The 14,329-nt window shown below is 36.3% G+C and overlaps 1 long non-coding RNA gene across 2 annotated transcripts; it reads right to left on the reverse strand.

The window, feature by feature from the left end:
* Positions 1 to 4,002: 4,002 nt before the first annotated feature.
* LOC139165931 (uncharacterized) lies at positions 4,003 to 14,275 on the reverse strand. 2 transcript variants are annotated; one of them, XR_011558843.1, is made up of 4 exons: positions 14,124 to 14,268; positions 11,994 to 12,043; positions 7,396 to 7,555; positions 4,003 to 4,565 (listed from the first exon to the last, which is right to left on the reverse strand). It is a non-coding gene; the product is annotated as an uncharacterized lncRNA (long non-coding RNA). The 2 variants fall into 2 exon arrangements; XR_011558842.1 differs by lacking the exon at positions 4,003 to 4,565 and adding an exon at positions 5,729 to 6,904 and having other exon boundaries at positions 14,124 to 14,275.
* Between the last annotated feature and the right edge of the window lie 54 nt (positions 14,276 to 14,329).

Here is a 14,329-nt window from a genome sequence, read left to right on the forward strand (position 1 = left end):
TTATCTTAGGATGGATATATGTTTATCCCAGGCATGTGTAAATTCAGTTACTGTGGATTTATCTACCACGTCTGCTGGAAGTTTGTTCCAAGGATCTACTACTCTTTCAGTAAAATAATATTTTCTCATGTTGCTTTTGATCTTTCCCCCAACTAACTTCAGATTGTGTCCCCTTGTTCTTGTGTTCACTTTCCTATTAAAAACACTTCCCTCCTGAACCTTATTTAACCCTTTAATATATTTAAATGTTTCGATCATGTCCCCCCTTTTCCTTCTGTCCTGCAGACTATACAGATTGAGTTCATTAAGTCTTTCCTGATACGTTTTATGCTTAAGACCTTCCACCATTCTTGTAGCCCGTCTTTGGACCCGTTCAATTTTGTCAATATCTTTTTGTAGGTGAGGTCTCCAGAACTGAACACAGTATTCCAAATGTGGTCTCACCAGCATTCTATATAGCGGGATCATAATCTCCCTCTTCCTGCTTGTTATACCTCTAGCTATGCAGCCAAGCATCCTACTTGCTTTCCCTACCGCCTGACTGCACTGTTCACCCATTTTGAGACTGTCAGAAATCACTACCCCTAAATCCTTTTCTTTTGAAGTATTTGCTAACACAGAACTGCCAATACAATACTCAGACTGAGGATTCCTTTTCCCCAAGTGCATTATTTTACATTTGGAAACATTAAACTGCAGTTTCTAGTTAACAGTTTCAGTCCAATTACTAGCAGAGAGATTATGCTACATTTTTAAAAAGAAAATTCTGTATTTCATAGAATTGTTTCTCATAGAAGTCACAAGTTCTGTGAACTAATGAAGGTAACAATGCTTATGCTTCTATTGTAGCTCTCTAAAATCTCCAAACAGTTATTACATCTGTAGTTAAATTTCTTTTAGAATTTCATTTAAATATTTTAAAATTCAGCTACTTGTAGAATGTATGTGTTCTATCCCGAGCTTTTCAGATTAAAACAAATAGCTAAAAGCTAGGATTTAAGATTTGAATTACACTCTTTATTTGAAAAAGCAACATTATAAGCAGAATTCCATCTTTTAAAAGTTCAGGGAATAGATTTCTCTGTTGCGAAGTTATCAGATAAGCTTCTGGGAAAGGCGCCAACTTCAGGGCTATTGGCATTCCAGCAAGATAAGACAAACAATGAGTCATGGGGTCATGGGGTATAAAATTCAGCTCACCACATTCTGGCAGGCTTCTAGCAGAGGACTTTTGTGGAGCAGAAAATCAGGTGTTTAGGGGAGCATTTTATAGAACCCCAGATCTAACACAGCCTCAATGAAACCAACGTTGAAACTCCACCCAGAATTTTCCAAGGTCTTTTCCTTTTATACCTGCTGCTGGGAGTAATCAGCAACCCCCTAGAGTTAAAGCTACAAATTACTTCCTTTTACCATAAAAGTGTTGTTGTCTGCTTTGTAACCTCCTGAATCTAACATCTAAGATTGGCTCATCTACTCTAATGTCCCCTTCTTCCTCTGATTCAGATCAATCCCCCATTGACATATCTGCCGCCTCTGGTGGTTCCTCGGGTTCATCCAGGTCTATTTCTCCCAGGGTATCCAGAGGGGCCTGGCTCATTCTCCTCGGAATCTAACATTACCATAGGTGGACAACGAGCGCTCACAACAGTATGTAGCATTATCTCTCAATAAGCTAGGTAAGACAATATTCTTCATGGTTTGATGTTTGCAACATTATTTATGTCACCTTTGTGGTATCAGAACATGGGTGCCATTTAATAATCTGGCACATTAGACAATTCGGCATAAACTTTCTCCTCCTATCAACCATGTGTATGTAAAAACAGATTTATTCACACTGTGAATAAAGTTGTTTTCTTCTCAGTTATGGACTATTCTATGATTTCAGAAAATTATGCAGTGATGATTAAATTAGAACATCTTCCCTGTGCGTTTTAATTTGACTACTTCATTTTTTATCATCCAATTATAAAATTTCCTGTTGTAATAAAAGCACTCCAGACTCCACTATCCTAACTGAAATCTCAGATATGGAATGTTTAGTTCTCAGTATCGAGTAAAATATAATAATGTGCACAGAAGCCATTTTTATTGAACTGGTAGTGATATGTTTAGTAAATGAGAACTCTTGAAGACTATCAACAAAAGCACTATATTCCAGTTCACGCAGCAAAACGCAGTTGGAAACATTTGATAAATTAGTGTGCCTTGAATTACAGGGGGTGGACAAAAAACTGGAAACACCTTGAAAAATCATCAAAATACAGTATGTGGAGAGGGGGAAAAATTACTGGAAAACTATTGCAATGTAATGCCTGCAATTCCTAGCCTTTGTACTTGTTCTAATATTGAAGACTGTAATAAGATCCAGCACGACAAAGATGGTCATACTCTCTCTATTCAATTATAAGTTTTGGTTTGATTTCAAACAGGCGGATGGTTTCACTTATCATCGGGTCTTCCTCTGCCCTGCTGTTTTCGACCTGGATGGGTTCGTCAATTCTGGCTGGATTCCCCTCTCCCTTTGGAGTCTGGGGTTGGAACTTCTGCAACATGCCTGACAAATTTTCCCTCTTCCTGTCTCTCACACTGTCTCTGGCCTTGCCCTGTTGAGTGGGGTTGTTCTGCTTCTGCAGTGGCTAGAGAGATCTCTTTTAACTGGAGGGACTTTTCTTCCAGCACTTTTCTCCGTGGGAGATTTATTTATTTAATTTATTTAATTTTATTTTATTTTTTTATTTATTTTATTTTATTTTATTTTATTTTATTTTTTTATTTTATTTCATTTCATTTCATTTCATTTTATTTACCACTCATTCCAAAACGGACTCATAACGACTAACAACAGTCATAAATACAACAATAATAAAAGAGCAATAAAAACACAACAGTAAAACCCAATAATGTAATAAAAATGGTAATATCTTTTTAAAAAGCCATGCATAAATTACAATCAACCTAATTCCAGGCCTGTTGGCAAAGCCAGGTCTTAACAGCTTTCCGGAAGATCGGTAGGGAGAAGATAGTGTGGATCTCTGTTGCAGTTGATTCCACAGGGTCAGAGCCCCACAGAGAAGGCTCTTCCCTGACGTCCTGCCAACCAACATTGTTTGGCAGTTGTTTGACATGCCTAAAACCCCTGCTCCTTATGCCGAGGCTGGTGGCCTCTAGTTCCTTTATCCATAGCTGCAATGGAGGAAATGTTGTCCAGTGAAGGGGGGAGATCATACTCCCCCTCAGGCCCCTTGGCAGGAAGGGGGACTCTTCAGGAGGAAGTGGGGATATTATATTGTTGAGGTTTTTAAGTATTTATAGACAGGAAGCAGCTAAATTATATCTTAATGTACTGTTGGCCCTCTATATTTTTAAATCTTACAATTTTATTATAAAGTACATAATTAAAAATTTAAAATACAATTTAACTATCCTTCTCTGTAGTGCCTAGGGAAGCTTTGTACTCAAGGCCTATTATTTTTCTACTTATCAATCTGACCTATCTTAAAAACAAAATCAGATAACAATTTGAATGAGAATAATTTTAGAATGATTACCAGAACTGTGAGAAATATTTCCAACTCTTAAATCTTTTATCAAGTAAAACATGAAATGGCAGGTAGACTTTGCCTTCAGTGCTAAATTTGCTGTGAAAATAGCAACAGATGGGACAACTACTAGAAAAACTACACTGATGAAAATAGGAGGGGTTTAGCAACAGACACAATGTTGATGTCCAAATCTAAGGCAAGTTGTTTAGCTTGGGCATCACATGGTTCTGTGCCAGCAGAGACACTCATATTCTCCAGCAAAGTGATGATTCATCTAGGTGTATCATTCAAAAGTGGGATGTTGGCTCACTGCACTCTTTTACTTCAAATATATCCTTTGCTCAAATTTTCATTAAAGTGAAACAAACTTCAAAGTTCTTCAACGGCCATAAATAGCATTTGTAGCAAAGAGTGATGACATCAAAATGACAAGACCCATGTAGTAAAATGCCATGGTTATGAATTTACATTCTGGAATCTGATCTAAGTATATAACCTGTGACTTTTCTTTGATGATATTACCATAAATACTCTTGTCATTTGTCTTTCCTTGCCAGGAGCCAGGTGCTCCCAGCCATACTAAATATTTTGGAATGTTTTTTTTCTTTTACAGTTTGGAGACTAAATAATAAAATATTAACGAGGGCTCAATTTTTATCCTGCTCATCTATGCAAATATTTGTCTTTCTATCCTTGTACTGGGATATGGATTGATTCCTTGGATCCTCTTAAATATACTTCCTATTTTCTTAAGGCTATTCAGAATATTATCATTTTCCACAGAGAACTTCTTTTTGATGCTGAATTAAGTCAAGTGGTGAGCTCCTCCCTTCTTTCTGCAAATTAACCATGTAGGAGTGTGCTAAAGTTACATTTCTTTCAGAATAAGAATGCTGATTCAGTAAGAATGTTCTTATGTACATCAATAATAATGCACTATACAAAAGTTGAAAGGGAAAAAAAAGGGATGGATGGGAAATGATGTGTTCTTCAATATTTTTCTTAGCAATTTCTGTCCTGACAGGGAGGGAAGGAGAGAGAATAATAAAGTCACTAACCATAAATTATTTTCTATAAAATATCCTAAAAAACTGATTTGCATCTAGCTTCACTATTTTTGGATTGTTTATTTTTCCTGATCTCCTCTCTCAGAATACTGTCTATTTTTGTCTCATCTTCTTTTTAAAAGCCTGAAAAAGATTCTTTATACTCCTGATTGATTCTTTGGCGCTTGATTTCTCAGGCTTTGATCCTCTTTGCCTTTACCTGGATTGACAGTTTCAGTTTAATTATCAGAACTCTTAGGAGATGAGAGATCTCCTCCCTCATTTCAGTAATTTGGTCATGTTGTCTGGTGCAGGTAATTCATCTTAGACATAGACATAGAAAGATAGAGCTAGAAGAAAACTTGGATATCATCTAACCCACTTCCCAAGGCAGGAGACATTGTATCATCTCAGACAACTGGTCATCCAGTCTTTTCTTGATAACCTTCAGCAACAAAGCACCCACAACTCTATAGGGGAAGCTGTTCCACCGACTCATTGTTCTCACTGTCAACAAATTTCTTCTTAGTTCCAATTTGGATCTCTCTTTTATGAGCTCCTACCCATTGCTTTTTGTCCTAAAATCAGGTGCTTTGGAGAATAAATTGCTCTCTTCTCTGTGAGAACTGCTCCTACAATTTGCCTCTCTTGGGCTAATGTACAAAGTATATTGCATGCTTAAACATTTGATCTTTAGTGGACTGTTCAAATGATACTGTGAGCACTTTTATGATTTAAATGGTTGAATACAAAAATAGACTTTAAATTTTGGAGTCTGGGACTGAATATATTTTTCCAGTTCTTCAGAATATTAAATATTTATTTTGAGGTGACGACAAATAAAATTTAAGTTTATGTCTGTACAAAAAATTATAAATAGAACTCCTTCCCCATCTAGACATTTATGAAGACATCAATGAACATAATTCATTGTCTACGGAGAGGGGTGGCATACAAATCAAATCAAATCAAATCAAATCAAATCAATCAATAAATAAATAAATAAATAAACAAACAAACAAATAAATATTAGTGATAAAAGTATAATTAGCTGCAAGTCTATAATAAATTCATATTTGGTTACAGTAATAATAATACCACTTATTTTGAATAAATTGTTTTATTATGGATTCATTTTTAAAATTTTATTGAAATGCTGTCTTCCTCTTTCACAAAACTGAAATTTAGTAGACTTCCAATAGAACCCTTTTTAATTTATCAGTGAAAAAACATGTGCCAAAGATTTTGCTACTACTGTATATTGTTTTATGTAAACAAGGCTAGAAAAATATAATGACTTGGATTTAAACAGAAACCAAAACATTTGCAAATAATTGTTGCTTGTCCCAGAGCTGTTTCTCATGTCACATGGCAAGAATCTCATATACTGTACATAATAATGTACAGTATATGTCACATTTTCTTAAGCAAGACTTAATGTTGGTAAAAGTGCCAGGCTGGCATTGTGAGGAAGTGGAAGATGACTGCAAATATCCAAACTGTACATTCTACTATTATTCCTCTTTTCCTCACAGACTATTTATATTTCAGTTTAAGACATTGCCATAATTTAATGAGTTTTCAACAGATTCTAGCATTGCAATATCAGTTCCACTTTCAATTTCACATGTGATGCCCAACTGCTTTCTTTCTGACTGAAAAACTTGGCATTATATCAACAGGTCAAATTAAACATTCTTTAACTAACATTTTATCAAGCCTGTGTCATATAATCCAATTTTCTACTGCCGTCTTGCTCATAATTTGTATAAACCAATGCCAGAGAGCTTTCATTCAAATATGCCCACAGAGATTCTATTTTACAACTTATCATATAAATAAGAAATGTTCATTCACATTTAATTAAGTATATTTTTAATCAAATTTCATGTTGTGTACTAATGTAATTCAAATTCTGGAAGATGTCATATTTAGAAAATACATTGTTAAAGGTCCCAAAGAACACAAGCAATAAGTACACTACAATCTACTGTGCTAGAAAATAATTTATGCCAACCAGTAATGCATGAAGGAAACAAGTTTTGGGAAAGTATCAGCTATCAAAGATATCAAGCCCACAATTTGTATTCTTGGGTTATTAATTGTTTTCATTTGGCCAGGCAAGAATGAAGAAAAAGGAAGATAATTTTGATTGTGACAATAAAAATTGTAATATAGGTGGTCCTTGGTTTATGACCTCTTTTTCAATGACTGTTTGAACACCGCGCCAGATTATCTCAGGACCGCCTTCTGCCGCATGAATCCCAGCGACCAGTTAGGTCCCACAGAGTGGGCCTTCTCCCAGATAACCTGACAAGAAATATGACTAGATGTACTAAATCTACTTCACTATAAGACTACATTAGCAGAATTGTTCAAATCATATTTCACAACCACATTCTTTAGCAATGAAAATTCCAGGCCGTATTAGCATTGTTAGAAGAGGACTAGCTACAATTCATTTTAAGAGAAAGGATCTGATGCATTAATTTTATCTCTATGCTGCAGTTAAATTTCTGTGTCAAGAATTACTGACAGTACTACAGAGATTGAAACCCATTGGCCCACAAAATACCAGATGTTATGGTGTAAAACTCTCAGCATCTTTTAATTTGGGATATTAATACAAGGGATTATTAATTGAGACTTATTGAAGCATTCAAGCAAAAAATGACTTTTCTGGCTTGCTTACCTGGTTGTGTGAATTTAATTGAACATGATTCTGGTGGTGATGCTGCCTTTATTCATATAAAGAAAAGCACCATAAGCCTATTCTTAAGGAGATTAAAAATTTAACTCACCTTTTTTCTACAAGCAGGTTGTACTGATAGTATTTCAGTAGTGGTAGCTTATCTCTTTATTGCAATTTGGTATAGTTGCAAGGCACCAGGTTAGAAACCTGAAGACACTGAAGGACATAGGCTAGGTTGGTAACCTTAATCCAGTCATTCTTTCTCAGCCCTAGGAAGAAGGCAATGACATACTATTTCTGAAAAAACTCACCAAGAAAATTACAGTTATTTCTGGCAGTCAACAATAACTTATTCAGCACCAAACCCCCATTTCTATTATTTGGCAAATATAGACTTCTCTCACTTTATGCTAGGGATACATTTTCCAACAAGCTCTTATAAAACAAATTCACATAAAGCAAGACATTGAGCCAGTGGAAAAGGGAAATTGCAGTGGTATCAAATTTTGTAACTCAATGGTATCAAATTTTGTAACTCAAATGCATTGACAAATTTGCTCATAAACGTTCAGAGTCTTATTATTATGCACCAGGTTACTTAAATATGCCCTGCAACTCAACATAGTATGGCCAACTTGATTTCCAGTATGAGATGCTTGTCAATTGGGATAAGGGTATTGGTCAAATTGTTGCACCTGGGTTGAACACTTTTAATGGTAATATTATTGCAGGTATAAAAGAACAATAAGTGAAAGATAGCACATATAGCACACTTCATCATAATGGTAAATGCAGGAAAAGTGGGAGAAAGCAGTTCTGGCATATTTATAGACCTATGGGGAAAACTGATATATTGACATAAACATAACAGCCATTTTTTCCATTAAAAATGTCTTAGATGAAAAGTTAATTAGATTATAGCAAATTTATTTATTTATTATTACTTAGATTTGTATAAAGCAGGAAAATTACTTAAATCAGATGAACTACTGGGAATACAACTCAGTTTAGATTATGTGCAAGTTATCTGGTCAATCCAGAATTCCATCAATGCTTTCAGAAATTCTGATGATCTTGGAAATTATTATTATTATTATTATTATTATTATTATTATTATTAATTAGATTTGTATGCCGCCCCTCTCCAGGGACTTGGAGCAGCTCACAACACAAAACATGGTACAAATCTAACGATAAAAACAATTTAAAACCCTTAATATAAAAACAATCATACATCTCAGACAAACCTTGCGTAAAACGGAAACGGCCCTGGGGAGTCAATTCCCCCATGCCTGATGGCAGAGTTTGCAAAAGGCAAGGAGGGTGGGGGCAGTTCTAATATCCAGGGGGAATTGATTCCAGAGGGTCGGGGCCACCACAGAGAAGGCTCTTCCCCTGGGTCCCGACAGACGACATAGTTTCGTCGACGGGACCTGGGAAAAGCCAACTCTGTGGGACCTAACCCGTCGCTGGGATTCGTGCGGCAGAAGGCGGTCCGGAGATATTACCTAGTCCTAAACTCTGTCCAATATAGAATTTTACTGCTATACGTAAACATTCAACATTCAGCAAAAAAGCTGAATTGCTGTATCTAGTGCCTAAAGAGACAACAGATCAAAACAGGACTGGGGTTACTTTTGTAAAGAAATGTTTTAACTATATTGTTCATACTGGCTTTGTCAAATTGGAAGATAACCATTTCTGCAATAGCTGTAGCATAAATCACCAAGCATTCATGGGATGCATACTATAGGAGAAACCTATGCTTACTATATCGGGGGGGGGGGGGGGGGTTGTCAAAGATTTGTATTCAGGTAGAGTGCCAATGGAATGAGAAATGGGAACCTGAATGAATAGTCCACTGACTGCATTTGGTTACAGCTTTGATTATAGAGGAAGTTGGCTGTATTGTCCCCTGATATATATGCATTGTCACATTTTCAGTTTTGCTTTACCCAGGATTCTATTCCATGCGAAAAAACTCTTTGCTCCTGGGAAATTTTAGAAAAGATGTGCATGCTTCGTACATGTGCTAGAAAAAAAGGGTTAAAGTAACAGGTACCGAATACAAGCTTTTGTTAAGCATTTTAATATTAGAGTAAACATTTATTCTGTGCTTCCTTACTACCTCTCACTCTGCCTGCTCTCCCTTCCGCCTTTATTCCCAGACATACGGTTAGTTCTTCACTTACAACAGTTCATTTAGTGACTGTTCGAAGTTACAATGGCACTAAAAAAAGTGCCGTTTTTCACACTTACAACCATTGCAGCATCCTCATGATCATGTGATCAAAATTTGGATGTTTGGCAATTGGTGATGATTCTGGTCTCTCTTGATCATGTGATCATCTTTTTTGATCTTCCGACAAGCAAAGTCAATGGGAAAGCCAGATTCACTTAACAACAGTGTGATTAATTTAACAACTGCAGTGATTCACTTAACAAAGGTGGCGAGAAAAATGGTAAAATGGGACAAAATTCACTTAACCAATTTCTAACTTAGCAACATAAATTTTGGGCCCAATTGTGGTCATAAGTTGAGGTCCTATTCTTATAAATCAATCTCCTTTTTGTTACGCCAACTTCACTAAAGGTTCAGGTTAGAGTCTCATTTCAGGAACATTAATATTCACATGCTGAATTATTATTATTATACAGTAGTTTTATTTAAGTGGCTGAATATAATGTACATACTGTCTAAGCTAGAAGCCCACCAAGAATTGGATCCACACACAACCAGATTAGCCAATGTTTCAGCATATATTGTTCAAATTAATTAATGAATTAATTAATTGGATCCAAGATATTGTATATTGTTTATTATATGTTGTGAGCCGCCCCGAGTCCTTGGAGAGGGTGGCATAGAAGTCAAATAAATAAATAAATAAATAAACAAACAAACAAACAAACAAACAAACAAACAAACAAATAAATAAAAACATATCATAGCAGAAATACTTAATGTAGCAAAAGATAAGAGCAAATCCTGGGCATCATTCCACGACCAATTAGCGGCTAATATCATAGTCTCAGTCTGGAAGCCAAAAAGTCATTAAAATGTTAGTTGAAATGTAGTCTTTAATCACCATATTCACAGTCTTTTGGCAGGAATCCCGGAAAGGCAAATTGTAGCTTTGCACATGCTTTATTTTAGTAAAGAGATCTCGTTCACCATATTCAAACCAACTTTTAGTCTAACGTTGATGTACACAAAGAGCTCATCATGAAACCTCTCCTTATAATATAGCCACAAGGCATGGCCAACTGTTCTATAGAGCTATTCACACAGAGATCTCTTCCTCCTCAAATATTCCTGTCTGCTGATACTTCTGTGCACCCTTGCATCTAGAAGTGGTCTTTGTCATCTCCTAGGTCACTCAAGAACACCTCTGAAGGTGCAACAGTCCCTGGTTGGCTTTCAGTCTCTGACTCCACATCCTCTCTGACCTCCTTGCTCTTAGACTCGGGTACTCGCCTGTGCCAAGTACACAGGCTTAGGATACCAAAACACACCCATCTCTTGATCCTCAGAATCTGTGATCAGCTGAGCGAGATTTATTTATTTAATTAATTTATTTAATTTGATTTCTATGACCCCCAATCCCAAGGGATGGGGATAGGTCACAACAAGTATATCCATAATTATAGTTAAAGAGACTAAGTTCTCATTTAGTGTATTCTATAATGACTAGAAAATTGATTCAGTCCACACTGCAGAATAAAAACTGGTTAAAGCACCAGGCTTGAAGCCAGAACTGTGAGTTTTAGTCCCATCATAAATATGAAAAACAAACTGGATGCCTTTGAGCCAGGCACACTCTGTTGTGTTGAAAAAGGAGAGGAAAGGAATATGGGTTATGCTTGACATGTGGAATGATTTATTAAAATAGTAAAAGCAGTAAAAGCAAGTGTTAAGTTACCAGGTAGCCAAAGAATTTCCAGGACCAAGGGAATTGATGTTTTGATATAACAATTACACTGCTGAGAAGAATAATAGTAACCACTTTCTGTTGTGAATCTTTCCCATTTGCTTTATAATGCATAAAATATTTCCCCTAAGGGAATATAATGACAAAATTTCTACATATCTCTCTATTCTATATCACCTGAGAGTCACCATTATGAAAACAACTAAAGAAAAAGTATTAGTTGGCAAAACATAAAGGTTTACTGTTAAATGGCAAAATCCAGAATTTACTCAAAGGACAGTCGCTGTTTCGTTGCTGCCATCTCACAGTTGCCTGGATTTCTTCAGTCCAGATCTGAAGATTTTTTTCTTGGATTTTTATAAGAATATTGAAATTATAGCAGGAATAATTTTCTTAAGATATTCTATTTCCCCCCTTTCTTTCCAATGTATTAACATTATAGAATGGATTATATTAAAATATATATTGAAGTTATTTTGGTCTCCTTAATAAAGCACAACTAAGGAGACATTACAATGTTAGATGCAGATGGTGGCATAGAGGTATAGAAAACTCTAAATCCTAATGCAAGTATCCCACTGGCCAAAAAAGACCAGCAATCCTAGAATGCAATTTTTAGATTATGCCGTTCTATGTGAATTCATTGTGTTAACTGTATCTTTGTTTTGTAAACTCTCCTAGGATTTTGGCTGCAATTCATACCAGCCTACTGTCTTTATCTCAATGTAATTTATTCCAAGTCAGTTGGCATACATAGGGCTGTACTTCTTTTACTTACCGGTATATTACTGGCGTGTCCAAATATCTGAGCGAAGCATTTAATCAGCACTAAAGGACAGAAGAGATGAACATTTTACAATCTGTTACTGTACAGAAGAGTCCAAATCATCATACATCTAATTTCATTTTGATCGCTTTAATTTCATTGTCCAAGGTGCAATGACAATAACTAAAGTAAACATTAAGCTAACATTAGGTTGTTAAACTTTCAGCCTACGGGCTGGATGTGTCACATACTGGCCACACCCATGACCATTTTAGCAAAGGGAAAAAAAGGTTGATGTCACATGACATATCATTGGAAGTTTGACACTCCTGAGCCAAATATATATACAACATTTTTTTAATCAGTTTCACACGTATTCTATTATCAGTTAGGAAGGGGGAAAGCCACATACAAAGCCCAATCTATTGAAAAATAATATGTGCAGAATTATATGTGGGGTGGTGGTAGTGAGGGTGGGAAATAAAATACAGATTGTAAGTGAAAGGTAGCATGTTATCTTGATCCTGGCTTAACATGTGAAAATTATGCTTCCCAAATCACTGTTGAATGTATGCTTATGTTGTACACTGAACACAAATCAGTCACATACGTTTTAGTTTAGTTTAGTTTAGTTTATTAGACTTGTATGCCGCCCCCTCTCTGAAGTCTCGGGGCGGCTCACAACATAATAGTGATACAATACATTACAAATCTAATAGTAGAAGTTAAATCAATTTTAAAACATTAATACATAGTAAAATCTCTAAACTATACAATCATACACATTCAACCTAATCCATCATACAGGAAGGCCGAAAACATAATAAAAAGGGGGAGAAGGTGATAATTATCACCACGACAAAGGTGGGTCTTCAGCATTTTACGGAAGGTGAGAAAGGGGGGCTGTTCGAATCTCTGGAGGGAGTTGATTCCAGAGGGCTGGGGCCACCACAGAGAAGGCTCTTCCTCTGGGTCCCACCAGCCATGTTGTTTGGTCGACGGGACCCGGAGAAGGCCAACTCTGTGGGACCTAATCGGTCACTGGGATTCGTTTTAGTTTTATACATTGACCAACTGGTTTATGTCATTAATTTATGGCTCATTGCATTGTGTAAGCCTTTTTCCCAAATTGGCTAGCATTCAGACTACGGTCAAACCATTCATTTTTCAATAAAACATTGTTAGGCATTGTTACTCAATGTGTTGTGTAACTTCAGTTTCCATGTCATGCCACAACAGATATAAGAATAATGGCAGGATAAATTTTTATGAAAGTGAATTATGTTGGCATTCTAGCTAACATGCAGGGACATTGGCTGCTAGAGTTATGGTTCACAGACTCTAACATGCTGCTGAAATTATTATTTTTTTAAAGTCCACAGCAGGGTATATCAACATTCATTTAGCTACATTCATAAAACATTGGGATGACCTCAAGATGACAATTGTGTCATGCCATCATCAAGGATTAAGTGCTCCTCATCATTGCACAAAAAGAAATCACATCATTTGTATTGTGACATCAATCCCACTTGCTCATGCATAAATTAAACCCACCCAAATTATTTTATTCATACAATGGAAGTAATCATGTCAGGGAAAAACATAACCATGGACTTGTTTTTTATTAGTTTAAGGTATTAGACCAAAATGCAACATATTGTGCATAGCTTACTGACAATATTTACTGACCCCTCACATCCTGCACATAAATTGTTTCAACTCCTACCCTCAAAAACGCTATAGAGCACTGCAAGACAACTAGACACAAGGAGTTTCCCCCGAAATGAAACAAAGAAATAGTTCCCTCACCACTGCCAAACTAAGGCTGCATTACTATTACTATTAGTCTTCTCATCATTGCTATCATCCATTCATGACTGTATGACTGTAACTTGTTGCTTTTATACTTTACAATTTATATTGTTCCCGGATTGCTTATTTGTAGCCCATGACAATCATTAAAGTGTTTGTACCTCATGATTCCTGACAAATATCTCTTTTCTTTTATGTACACTGAGAGCATATGCACCAATGACAAATTCCTTGGGTGTCCAATCACACTTGGCCAATGAAGAATTCTATTCTTATTAAACATGTTTGGCGGACACAGCCTCAGAGCCGTGTATCTGCTCTGCCCACCTTTAATTTAGTCACCCTGGTTTCCCAGTCTGTTTATCATCCAAAAGCCAGAACGCCACCTTTCAAAAGGAACCAAGGTAAGGAATACGTAGTGCTGTTTTCTGCTCCGTTACATCGTGGAGGTCGATCCGAGCCTATTGTACGCGAGCAACAGCATCCCCCGCCCCGCCCCTCTACCCATTTCAGGATGGGCCGAACCATTCAGA

Source organism: Erythrolamprus reginae, chromosome 3 (genome assembly GCF_031021105.1).
Source record: "Erythrolamprus reginae isolate rEryReg1 chromosome 3, rEryReg1.hap1, whole genome shotgun sequence".
NCBI lineage: Eukaryota > Metazoa > Chordata > Lepidosauria > Squamata > Dipsadidae > Erythrolamprus > Erythrolamprus reginae.